Consider the following 13,267-nt stretch of genomic DNA (forward strand, 5'->3'; position numbering starts at 1 on the left):
AAACTATGTATATCCTACCTGTACTACAGGATTGGATTTATTCTGAATTAGTAATAGGGCTAGAGCAAACAGGCTTCATCCAGGGTGTGTCAGCTATTGACCATTGTATTGTTCTGCACCATCTAGCAGAAAAATATACCTACTATATCAGTGGAAAGTTATGTGTTGCCTTTATGGACCTGAAATCTGCATTTGATTCAATATCTAGAACCCATTTGTGGCAAAACCTAATGAAAACCACAATTGACCATAGACTGCTCTGGTTAATTCAGATGCTATATGATGATCCATCTGAATAGGTTAGATGTGGGCCAGAAGGACAACTTCCAAGGACATTTATTATGAGATCAGGGATTAAGCAGGGGTTTCTAATGGCTCCACTCCTTTTTAATCTATATCTGAATGATCTGGCACCTTCTCTTAAACAAGATAAATTCCACCCACCAAATTTGGGAACCTTAGAAATGCCATATTATTCTACGCCGACGATGCAGTTTTAATATCACAATCTCCTATTGGGCTTCGAGGCTAATACAATTTTTCTCCAACTATTGTCGGGAACACGGCCTGCCAATTAATTTTGCTTAGTCGAAGATCCTTGTTTTTATAAAACAGAGAAGAGACTGCAAGTATAAATGGAGATTAGAAGATAACGAACTGGAGCAGGTCAGATCTTTCAAGTATCTTGGAGTAACTTTGGATGATCACTTATCCTGGAAGCCCCAGTGTAAGGCGGTGATGCCATCAGAAGCTTCTTCTGGGGCAGCAAGAAAGTGATTCTTCTATAGAAAAGGTGAACAATACCTTCCAGTTGCAATTACAGTTTTTAATGCTAAAGAAATACCTCAAATACCCTATGGCGCAGCAGTGTGAATTCATAAGCTAGATGAAACTATAGATCGGCCACTAATACAGTTTTTACACCATATCTGTGGAATACCAAAGTTTGTGGCAGGTCCCGCCCTCAGACTAGAATTGAGCCAGTATTCTATTGAAGCCAGAGCTTGCATTCTGGCTCTGAACAGGAAACTTAAAATAATGTTCTCGGAGAACAATAGCTTATCGTTTTACTTAAAGCATGATAAGTATTCTAGCACATGGAGATAAGCAACTGAAGGAAAAGTGAAGATTTTACAATGTGCAGAGGATATAATCACTGTTCTAGGATGGTCTTCAGCTCATAAAACCAAAGAATTAATTTTGAAGATAGATATGAACAGCGCCATCTGTAGAGCTAGGAGAGTTTGTTCTTCCCTTTATATGGGGATCCCTCCAAGTTCTACGACTCCAACATATTTGTTTGGCTTAACAGTCCCTAAATATAGACAAGCAATTATTCTTGTAAGACTAAATGTGCTACCTTCTGCAGTTTCTGAAGGCCGAATTCTGGGGATACCTTTTTCAGACAGATATTGTGGCTGTGGTCAAAGCTATAACTTTTGTTTTATTTGAATGTCCATGGTGCAACAAGGCGAGACAGAAATGGATCAAACCCTTGACATTACGCTGGGCAGATTTTGCACCAGATATTTTAGTCCCTAAATTGCTAGCAGAGTGGAAAATTTACTCATTTTAGCTAAATTTTTAGTTCAGGCCATGGGAATTTGGGCAACTTATAAGAAATCACCCCTTTTGTCGGGGACTAACTTTCTCTGGCCTGAATTCTTACTTTCTTCCTCATATTCTCAGTTACTACTCAAGACTTACGGGTCAAAAGAGTAGAGCAAGCAAGCAAGAAAGCCCTGTGAATGACTGGAAGATGATTCTGAAACAAATCAGCTAGAAACCTATACCTCTAGATGTCATGTGAATGGGAGAGAGGGAAGGATATCTGCTCAGCAACAAACAAAAAAGTCACATTGGTAAATCGCAGCAAACAGGTTTCTGACAAATGATGGTGAATAGTTTGGCCAGTAGACACTATCCCTATAAGCTTATAAGTGAAGCACATATTGATCTGTTCAGGGTCACAGTGTGAAATCTTCTATGAACAGAGCTAAAAGTTCCATGACCTTGAGGGGGTTGTTTCAAAGCTAAGCAGGAACATTTAAGGGCCTTCCTTTTTTAGGATGTTTCCACACACCCTTAAAGTGACAGCCCACTCACTGAACGCTGGTAATTTCTTCCCCGGAATCTGTCCACAAAACGATTGCAGGCTGTTTGGCTTCTTGTTTTCAGTGCCTTTTCTGGGAACATACTTTCTACTGTCCCAGAAAAGGTGCTTAAAAAAACAGAAATCAAACAGCCCGCAACAGTTTTGCAAACAGAGATGTCATCAGCATTCCACGAGGAGCTGTCCCTTTAAGAGAGTGTGGAAATGGCTTTAGACCGGTCATTTTTAGCCCCTTCACACTGCAAGTATTGGTGAAGACCAATACACCAAGGCTAAGGCCTAAGGATGTCAAGGATTATTGTGGGGTTAGTGATCTCAGTTGCTTAGATTGATGTGTAGCTTGAGCTATCTATGGATGGTAAGAGAAAGGCAAACAAAACACCATGGCGTGCATCCCAGGGTCAGCAGAGGGAATCCTCGGAGTGATCAGCGTCTGATCCTGCATTTTGGCTGCCACTGGGGGATGGCACTGATAATCAAATTCTCTTGCTGCAGATTTGTGGATGGACTATAAGTATTGAGCAGCCAAGTTACCATTCCAAGCTTCAAGACAGGTTGGAGCTGCCCAAAAGTTGGTGGACACTTTAAGTATCCTCTTACGGTCCCCATTCAAAATAAATGGGAATGACTTAATCAGTTGCAGTCCTTTGGTTAACAGCTGAATAAGGCTTCACTACACCAAATGAGATAACTACCATCTTTCTTTTGAGTGGAGTCTTTTGGAAAGTTTCATGCCTCCCATTCTCAAGGCAGTGCTACCTTTTCATAAAAGTGACAAAATCAATAAATACTATAGAATATGTCTATATTTTATTGTATCAGCTTGGTTGGACAGCACAAATGGCAAAAGAGAAGCCTGTCATCATGAACGTGGTACAACATAGTCAGCAAATCATCTCCGTTAATTTTCCTGCAAAGGAAATGACAGCCATCAACAGAAAAGTTACAACAAAACACTAATCAGTAACTAGATGGTAGCATTTGCATGTTGACTGTAGATTTTGCAGCCTGTAGATTTTGAGGAGGTTTCAAAATCCATTACATGCTACCAAAATGCAATATAATTACTCACTTTATTTAAGCCAAACAACTCAATAGGAACGAGAACTCACAATTAGGAGTGTACGATTTGAATATGATAGTTGGTAAAAAAAAATACCTAATTTTGCCTGATTCGGTAACATTTGGTATTACTGAACTTAAAAGGGAATACCGAACCAGTTTCAGTATTACCAAATTTAAGTTTATCGAAGGCGTAAGGGAGGGGGTGTGAGTAGTCAATCATTGCAGGAGCTCTCCTTCTCTGGCCAATAGGATTCTCTGGAAGGAGAGTGCCTTTTTTAAACTGCTGCAATGAGTTAAATTAGGAGACTTGCCTCAGTCAGTCTCCATTTTTCTCTGGAGACTGAGAGAGACTGCCTGGCTTGCTGCTGGCTGTTGACTCTCTCTGGGGTCTGGCTGCTTTGAACTGCAACTGTATCCTGCTGTCTGGTTAGTGGATTCCTGGCTCCTGCTGCCTGTGCTGAGACCAGCTGCACCTGGAGGTGCTGCCTGGTTTGAGAGTCATAGACTCACTGGGGTTTTTTTTGTCTTGGGGAGGAGGGGGTTGGCTTGCTGTCTGGGAGGGTCAGGGTTGGGTAGGGAATGGAAAAGTTGGGGGGTTTTTACTTGGCATTTTTTAAAAAATGGGTTGCTTTGGTTGGGGTTTTGTGTACGCAAGGGCTTTGGTTTGAATTTGGTTACAGTTCATTTTGCTGCTTGTTCTTCTGAGGGGGGGGGTCTTCTGCTGGTTTTTCTTTGTGGGGCACTATTTTCTCTGGTTGTTGGAGCTTGGGGTGCTGGTAATGGAAGCCTTGGTCCACTTGTTTCTGCTGTGAGAGTCAGCTTGCATTTTTCCCCCACAATAGAAATAAAAGGAGTGGCTGGGGGCACCTTGTTAAGGGGGAAAAAGAATTGGTCCCAGGGTACAATTTCCCTGAAATGGGGGGGGGGGTGTCTTTAAAGGACAGTCAGGAACATGTCTCCTGCAAATGTGGTGGATTTGGCTTGCAAACCCCCCCCCCCCCAGATAGCCTTGATAGTTTTCTCCATAGGGAATAATGGAGATTGAAGGTGGTTGAGAGCATCTTCTTTGGGGGGGGGCATAAAATGGTCTCCAGGAGCCCAAACTTAATGAAACTTGGGGGCTGTTAGAAGACAGTTCAGAGTAAGTCCCATGCAGATTTCATAAAATTTGTTCCAAAAATGACCCCACTCAACCCACCAGATAGTTCCAAATTCAGTTTCCTGTTGGAAACAATGACCAAATTTTACCAAATTTATTTATCTCTTTATTATTACAGCACTTAGCCAGTACGTTAACCATAAAATTTAAGTGCACATTTTACAACACCAAATTTATTTGATAATACCGATTTCGAACTGGAGAATGAATTCAGTATTCAGAAATACCAATTTTTTTCCAGTTCATTGTAACTAAACCCAAATTTACCATACTTTTCCAATGCCCACTCCTATGCAAAATACCAAAACAGTTTCTACCCAGCAAGTACCACCCAACTTGTGAACCTTTCCTTTCACCCCCATATGATGACATACAAAAAACACAGCGACTGACTATGGAGTATACAGTTCTATCATTCTTTAACTCCACTGGCACATTTCCTGGTATCTTCTGCCTTGTAAGGCTACTTTTATTTCTACTTAGCAGCCCCTGGTTTAGAAAGACTTACAGATGCAAGTTGAGGAGCAGGTTGTTCTTCCTAAAAATTGATACAAACAGCACAGATATATGAAATATGTATTAACATCTTTCATCTAGTTCGCTTTCCCTTCTCTTGATATCTTGTGCCCCAAGATGTTACTTATTTGTACTTAGCAGCCCCTGGTTTAGAAATACTTACAGGTGCGCCTTAAAGAGCAGGTTCTTCTATTCTAAAAACAGATACAGAAATATTATGAACATACACAATACTAATTAACAGCTTTGGTCTAGTTGTGTACATGGTAGGCTTTGGTTTTGTGGTTAGCAAGAATATCTATCTGACCACAAGCCAGTCATTCTCTCTCCACCTTACCTAGTTCATGGTTGTTATGAAGACAACATAAAGGAGAGAATTATGTATCATACTCTACTATTTCCCATAACTGATAGTTGTCGTAAGGTTCTCTTTGCTGCAAGATACAGCAATGGCCACTGGCATAGATGGTTCAAAGGCAGATGGATAAATTTTTCAGGATATGTCTAACGCTTTAGATCGATTTTCCGGATTATAAAGAATTTTTCTGCCTTTCTGCATGCTCTCTTCATATATTCAGGATACTGCTCTGCAAGAGTGGATATTTAATTTTCACAAAGTGAATCAGAAATATTACTCTGCAATCTCAGTCATTTTAGCGTTAGGCTTCGATGCCCATTATGTTCTTTATGCCAAAGGACAGAGAGTAACAACAAAACAATGGCACTTCCCGTACTATAACAGTAAATCTAAAGAGAACCCTCACGGGAAGGAACAACAATTACAAATTAATAAACAACTCTATTATAAGTGCCCAAAGGGCCATATGTATTTCTTATATAAATCAATCAGTGAGATGACCAAATACAATTTATACAATGATTCTTCCTTAGATCAGTGAGATGACCAAATACAATTTATACAATGATTCTTCCTTAAACTTGAAAAATACAAAGGTCCAAACAAAATGTGTCCTGTAAAGAAGATACAGGACACATTTTGTTTGGACCTTTGTATTTTTCAAGTTTAAGGAAGAATCATTGTATAAAGAATCATTGTATAAATTGTATTTGGTCATCTCACTGATTGATTTATATAAGAAATACATATGGCCCTTTGGGCACTTATAATAGAGTTGTTTATTAATTTGTAATTGTTGTTCCTTCCCGTGAGGGTTCTCTTTAGATTTACTGTTAAAGGACAGAGAGTGGCAACTTGCAGATGAGAATATATGTTGTACCTGGTGTGCATAATTAATACAATGCTATGTGCTCTGATTCCATCTCTGGAACCCTATCTTCTCCAGCTTGGGTCCCTGCATTGAAGTAGTCATTCCTTCATTGTCTTATTTTTAATTTTATTTATATTCCATTTTTAACCCTAACTGGAACCAAATTTTATCCCCCATGTTATTCAACCTCTATGAAAAGCCTGGAAGAGAAACGTTTTGTAGCTTTGGATTTGGATGTCATCAACATGTGGGTGACACCCATCTCTGTATCTCTCTATCCATGTCCCTGAGTTGTTCAGAAAGAAATTTTGGTAAAAGAATTGGGACTGTAGACTATCCTGCTGTATACTGTCTGTTGCTATAAGTATGCTTCTACTAGGAAATTTCTGCATTGTTTCATTCGTCATGTTTAAATTGCTGATGTTTTATTTTGGCATTATCTCTATATTTTATAATATATCTTGAGATTAAAAATTAAGTAAGTAAATGGAGATACCAATGCACACATACACAAAGCATATGAATTAAGTGTCAGCCTCGTGACCACAACCTGACAGTTGATAATCTCTAGCTATCCTACCAACATCTTAACGAAAATAGATGGACCTGCCTTTTTCCAGAAACCCAGCAAGGCTGAACTTGTGTGCTCCTCCATATATATGGGATGTCATTCCATTTGAAACGCCTGCAGATTCCTTTCATTCTAATCTATAAGACTCTCAAGGAAGAACGTACTTCATTTTGAAGAAGGAGGAGGGCATGGCGAGACCTACTTTCGAATGACTCTCTCGAGCTTCATGGAAGGTCATCTTTAGTCACCAGTTAGTAAAAACTGGGAAGAAAAGGATATCGCTGGTGTGATGGGCCATTTAGGAAAGATGCAGGAAACTTACAATACTTACTTTGAATCTCTTAAAAGCCTTGGCAGAAAAATAGTGGAAAAGAAAGGGGTTACTTTTTCATGCTTTTTGTTAATGTACCTGTGGAAAAAATGGATTATTTTTTCACATTGACATGCAAAGTCTATTCATTGGGGTGAAGGTGCTATTCTTTAATAGATGACTATTTAATGCACTTAAACATCACCTAAGAAAAAAGGATTCTATTGCATTACCAAACATACTGTCAGATAAACCCAATATACAGAACAGGGTGCTTGCTTCCACACCAGAATGCAAGAGGTATGGGCGCTCAAAACCCTCAAGACGGGAGGGGACATGCTTGGGGAAACCAATAGGAGTATCCTACCCTCTCCTGGACCCCCAACTTCAGTCCCTCACCTCAGTCAATTTTATTAGGGAGCAGACAAAAAAGACTAAAATTGGGATGTCCAGAGGGAGCAAAACCCCTTTCTCTACCCTCCATACAGTAAGGTTGGTGGCCGTGGAGAGTGCTTTTAAGTCATAGTTGACTTATGGCAACACCTGGTGGAATTTCTGCTGCAAGAGACTAAAAGAGGTGGTTTGCCATTGACTGTCTCTGCAACGCTAATCTTTGTTGGAGGTGTCCCATCCACAAGGGCAACCCTGCTTAGTTTCTGAGATCTGGCGACAGCAAGCTCACCTCGGCTATCCAGGTCAGGGCACAGCAAGATTAAGATGGAGGAATCTCTCTTTCTCTCTCTTGTTAAGCCAGCAAATAAATTTAATAATAAACAAGGATTACTGCCTAGGTGACATATTTTCAGAGAAGGGTGGCTTTTGACATTCATCATCTATTCCTGGGCATCCAGGGCTTTGGCTGGGGGCGGAGCCAAGAGCCTTTTGCAAGCGGCTCCACTTCCCCAGCGTCAGTTTCCTCGTGCACTCGGCGCACCCACCTCACCCTGTTTTAGTGCAGGATTAGCCAACGGCTGTGTCAGAGCCAGGTAGGAATTTTTTCCCTCTTTGCCCTGATTGGCTTTGGGAGAAGGGGTTTTTCGCCTACCTTGCACTAATGGCAGTGTTCTGAGGTATTGTTTGGGTGGTGCTATTTGATCTGTCATTGGCAGGAAAGTTTTGGGTATAGGGTGTGGGCCAGTGAGCACCCAGTGGTGCTTCCCCATGGGTGGGGAACAGGGTCTGCCATCAGTGTGGTATGCTTGTGGAAGCTACCATTGCACAGGCAGACGCCTGCTGGGGATCCCCAAGTACAAGGCCTTCCTTCATGCTGTATGGCTGGGGCGTTAGGTGCTTGATGGGGGGATCCCTTGCCTGGCTGGCCAGGTTGCAGCCATTCAAGGGATGGCCTACATGCGGGGCTTTGGGGCTTGCCCAGGCAGGTCAAGGCGGAGGTCCGGAGTTGATCCTGTGGCTTGACCTGTACCGCTTAGTTGGCCCTTGCCTTGTTTATGTTAATGGTCATTTTAATAAACGGCCCTTTAATACCAAGCACATGTCTGTCTCTTCATTCCAACTGGGGTTGCAAAGTGGTTCCTGCACTTAGATGTTTGCAACAATGAAAATGTATACACACAGCCTTTGACATTGTCACTGCTGCCTGGGTCTAAGAAAGCCCTGTGGCTCTCAGCACTGCAGGGGGCTGATACACCCCGAGTCAGTGATATTGCAAACATTTGCTTAGATATTGTAAACCTCATATCTAGGATGTGTGTGCTAGGATGCGTGTGCTACTTTTGCCTTAAAGAGGCAAGAAGAACAGGCTAGGAGAAAAAGAGAAGAAGCAACTGGTGTGCAGAAAGAGGAAGGACTTCTGGAACAGCTTATGGAAAAAAAGTGACTATCAGAACAAAGGTCTCAAAAAAGAAAGTCTTTAAATCAAGATGGAGAAATGGAAACACCAAGCAAATGTCATGTTGTATCTAAATTCCCAAAACCCAGTTTCTCTGTGGAGCTCATTGTCCGGGAGGAAAAGGGCTCTTCTGAAAAACATTTGGCAAAATATGTCAAGCAAAGGCATTCTGTAAGCACACTGCAGAGTTGGGAGTGGACACTTATTTTAATATAAAGACATTTTGTCATACTTACGTCTCTAAATCTGCCAAAAACTTTACCAGGAATCTAAATTAAACATATAGAAAAAGTTACACATTTCACATTTCCAGACACTATTGCAACTAGATAAAATCTCTTTTCTCATCTCCATGTATTTTGCCATAGTTTCAGGAGAAAATAGCATAACAGGAAGCAAATGAACCCCATTGTTGTCCAAACTAAAATTCAAATAAGATTAGAGGAAGTAGCACGTCACACAATGATTCATTGGCCGAATCCACACTTCCCTACCTTCCGCTTTTCATGTGCATTAATTGCGCTGGATTCTATGCTGCAATGTCCCAGTCTGTGTTCACATCCCTTCTCTTCCTGCTGCCGCTTTGCGCTATACTTCGTCCACATCCCTGGTAGAATCGCGCAATATGGGGCGGGTTTAGATCCAATGTCGCTGAAGACGACATCACATTCATTTTTTTCCATGTTTTCATCAGATTTCCGCTATAGCGTTTTTTTTGCTAAATTGCTATGGCATGGCCACACCCCTATGATGCCTGTGATTGGTTAATGTTATTCTATGCCTTCTTTGAAATCCATTAGACCATTATTCTGGTGGGCTAATTTGAACTGATATTTAAGGTGGGGGTGATCCAAACTCTCCAAGCGGGCAGACTAATTATTTGACGCTTGAATGTAATGTTAAAATGACGGATTTCCGCTATAACGGTAATTTCAACAGTTAAAAAAAATTAATTTTAATGGCCACCGATATTTCCAAGTGTCCAGCATCCTAAAAATGACACGGAAATGGAAATGACACCACCCCTTGATGTCTCCGTGGGGATTTTGGAGCACCCCGATTAAGATTTATGGCCGGGATTGTGCAACAATGTCTCCTTTAAAAAAGGGCGGGAAGGGCGGGCAGGCTTGCTGCGGAGAGAGTGGAAAAGCTTGATAATTGCACGGCAAAGAGGGATGGTGTTCCGGAAAGACTGCAAACACGGAAGAGGGGTGGTTTGAAGGGGGCGGTCTCCTTGTGAAACGCTTCTATTTGTCCACATCCATGGTGAGAAATGCGCAAGAGAAGCGTTTGAATGCATGACAAATTCATCTGAGGTGCAACGCGAAAGATGTGAGAGAATGGTGGGATTGAGGTAAGAGTATGTGAACAGCCCTCTGAGAAGCGAATAATGGGGTGGGGGAAAAGCAGAAAACTTGAGACGTGTGGATTCGGCCATTGTAATGTGGAACTCATTGCTACTAGCTTAGACAGATTTCAAAGGTGGATGGATAAATTTTTGCAGGATAGGTATAATCAGTGGTGTAGCGTGGGGGGCCAGGGGGCGGCCACCCCAGGTGTAAAATTTTGAGGGGGGGCCACATCCACGGCCCCTCCCTGGGAGCACTCCTGGCCCACCTCCCCACCCTTTCACTGCAGCCACTCACGCCACCACCGCCAGCTTGGCAGCATGGCAGGCAGCCCGCCTCCCTGCCCATCTTTCTGCCCCTTTGCACTCCCGCAGTTTGGGCTGCTTGCCTCCCCACTGCTTGCCTCTTCACCACAGCCACCCATGCCGCCGCCGTCACCCACGCACACACGAGGCCAGGGGTGCCACCTCCTGCCCCAGGAGCCCCTAACCCACACTACGCCACTGGGTCTAATGCTTTATAAATGAGGTTAAAAGATTGCAGGACAAAGTTTTCTGCCTTTCTGATAGCTGTCCTCACATATTCAAGATACTGATCTGTGAGAGTGGATATTTAATTTTAACACAGCAAATCAGAATTCTTACTCTGTATCCTCATGTATTACAGCATTAGGTTTAGATGTCTGTCTTTTCTCCCATTCAAAAGTACAGGTAGCAACAGAACAGCACGGCTGCCTGTGATTTGTGTTTGCAATGGAGACATTGTTCATAAAGGAGCTAGCTATTTAGACATTTATCTATTCCACATGTTCAGTTTCTTCGTGGATAGTGGGAAGTATTTCAAGAAATCTAGCAGTACACTGGAGACTTGAAAGATTTAAAACATGGATAATTTGTAGTACTCACTTTGAAAACATCTCCAAGGAAAGGATCAGGAGCCTAAATAATTAAAAAAATAGTTATTCATACTTCCAGATGCTGGCCGATTCCACACGACTTACCTGAACCCGTCGTGCAAAACTCGCACAAGAAAACGCGATATTTTGTGTTTTCCCTGGCATGATCCGCAACGTAGCTCAACGTCCCGGGTTCAGGTAAGTCGTGTGGAATCGGCTGCTGTAGCAATTTTAATAACAAAACAGTCTTCCGGCGTCATCTTAAGCTTGTCTCTTCAAAATCCTGGTCATATCTATTCAATAAGGTTTACTCTAAAGAAAATGTTTTTAGGATTGCACTGCCAGTCAACACCGCCCATTCTGCCACAAGGAAGAGAGGAATGGGAAGCAAGAGATTCTTTTTGTTGCCCACATGCAAAAAGAAACTAAAGTTGTTACAGTGGGTTTTTTCCGCTAAAAAAAAGAAGCGCCAATAGCTGTACATCAGCCAAATTAGGTGCTGGTACCGTGGAAAGATGTGCCTGTGCTGCATACTTGTGCATACCACTAGAAAAAAGCCCTGCTCTTTAAAGTGCTCCCTAATTCTATGATTTTTATCTCAATGTTATGCCCAGAGAACAGAGTGAAAACATGGAGAGTCCTGAAATTATTAGGTTCTGTCTCTTCTGGAAGCAGAATTTTGAGGTCACAGGAAGCTTGCGATCCTATCAAGAAATCAGAATGTCTCAATCGAAATATTAATGTAGTACAACACACAGCACCCTACCACCAGATAGACTTACCAATTCACTCTCCTGCGGGCAAATGAGAAGGACGAGAAGAACGACAGCTACAGCCTGGAGCTTCATCTTGGCTTCTCTTTAGTGCCTTTCGAGTAGGAGCTCGCGGGTTTGAAGACAGGATGTCTGCAGCTGCTGTATTTATACCATCCATCTTATCCTTGACTTTCAGGGCTGGGTGGTAAAACACAATGCCTCCGTGATCAAGGGTGCCATCAGTTTTGCCAGTCAGGAAAGGTTAACCCTCATTCTGCACAGGGTAAATATTGATTCCAAAATTCAGAGGCCAACTGGATGCCAAAGTGTCAGTGGCGTTATTCTTCCTAAGTATGTGCAAACAGGCATGTGCCAGAGCAAACGGGAGGCAGAAATTGAACTTTCCGATTAGAAAACAGACACCACTCCCACCCCGATGTGGATCAAAATTTATTGCGACTTAACAGTTCTGCTCCATAGGCACGGCAGGATCTAGGGTTGTTGGTGCTCAGGGCAACCCAAGTTCAGCCCCCATGCATGCGCGGGCTCCCAGCACTGCATGATGACATCACTTCTGTGATGTCATCACGCAGGGTGGAGCATGCTGCCAGCGGAGCAGCAGCAGCATGGGTGGCTGGGAAGCCGCCCGTGCCATTAATCTGCCCCACTGAAGGGCAGGCGGCTTGCTGAGCGCTCCCTGTCCTGTGGGGCAGGTGAATGGCACGGGCAGCCACTCAGCCCTCTGTGCCATTCGCCTGCCCCACTGAGGGGGCAGCTAGCTTGCCACGCACTCCCTGTCCTGTGGGGCAGGCAAATGGTGCAGGTGGCTGCTGAGCCGCCTGCACTGCCGCTGGTGTGCTACTGATGCCTGGCAGCTGCACCCGGCACCCCCTCTTTGGCGGCACCAGGGGCAGACTACCCCCCCTGCCCCACCCTGTCAATCTGGCCATAGACAATCTGTCCATAGACAATTTTTTAAATGGATGATTAAATCAATCACTGATGGGAAGAAAGGCTGCATGATATAGCCTAATCTTACCAGATCTCGGAAGCTAAGTAGGGTCAGTCATTGGATGGGAGATGACCAAGGAAGACACTGCAGAGGAAGGCAGAGGTAAGCCACCTCTGATTCTCATTTGCCCTGAAAGCCCAATGCTGTTGTCGCCATGAATCAGTTGTGACTTGACAGCACTTTATACACATAAACAAATAAGTCATTAATCATAGAAATCAAACTTCAATGTATGCTGGGTTTTAATAAAATCCTAGCCTTGGATGTTTATCAAAGTATTCTCAAGTGACACAACTGGCTGCTGATCGATTTGATTCAGCAACATCTTTGTGCATGTGAAGTTTTGTGAAGTTTTGCAAAACTTTTGTGAAGTTTTGCAAAAGCTCAGTGCAAACCTGTGATGCAGATATTTGTGGTTCTTTGGCAAGAACATTAGAGGCTTGG

The 13,267-nt window shown here is 42.9% G+C and overlaps 1 long non-coding RNA gene across 1 annotated transcript; it reads right to left on the reverse strand.

Moving 5' to 3' along the window:
* Positions 1–2,904: 2,904 nt before the first annotated feature.
* LOC129342853 (uncharacterized) lies at positions 2,905–11,929 on the reverse strand. The gene is made up of 7 exons (XR_008598261.1): positions 11,839–11,929; positions 11,067–11,099; positions 9,049–9,081; positions 6,985–7,002; positions 5,017–5,047; positions 4,846–4,875; positions 2,905–3,023 (listed from the first exon to the last, which is right to left on the reverse strand). It is a non-coding gene; the product is annotated as an uncharacterized LOC129342853 (long non-coding RNA).
* Positions 11,930–13,267: the final 1,338 nt, after the last annotated feature.

The sequence above is a fragment of the Eublepharis macularius genome, chromosome 15, assembly GCF_028583425.1.
Source record: "Eublepharis macularius isolate TG4126 chromosome 15, MPM_Emac_v1.0, whole genome shotgun sequence".
NCBI lineage: Eukaryota > Metazoa > Chordata > Lepidosauria > Squamata > Eublepharidae > Eublepharis > Eublepharis macularius.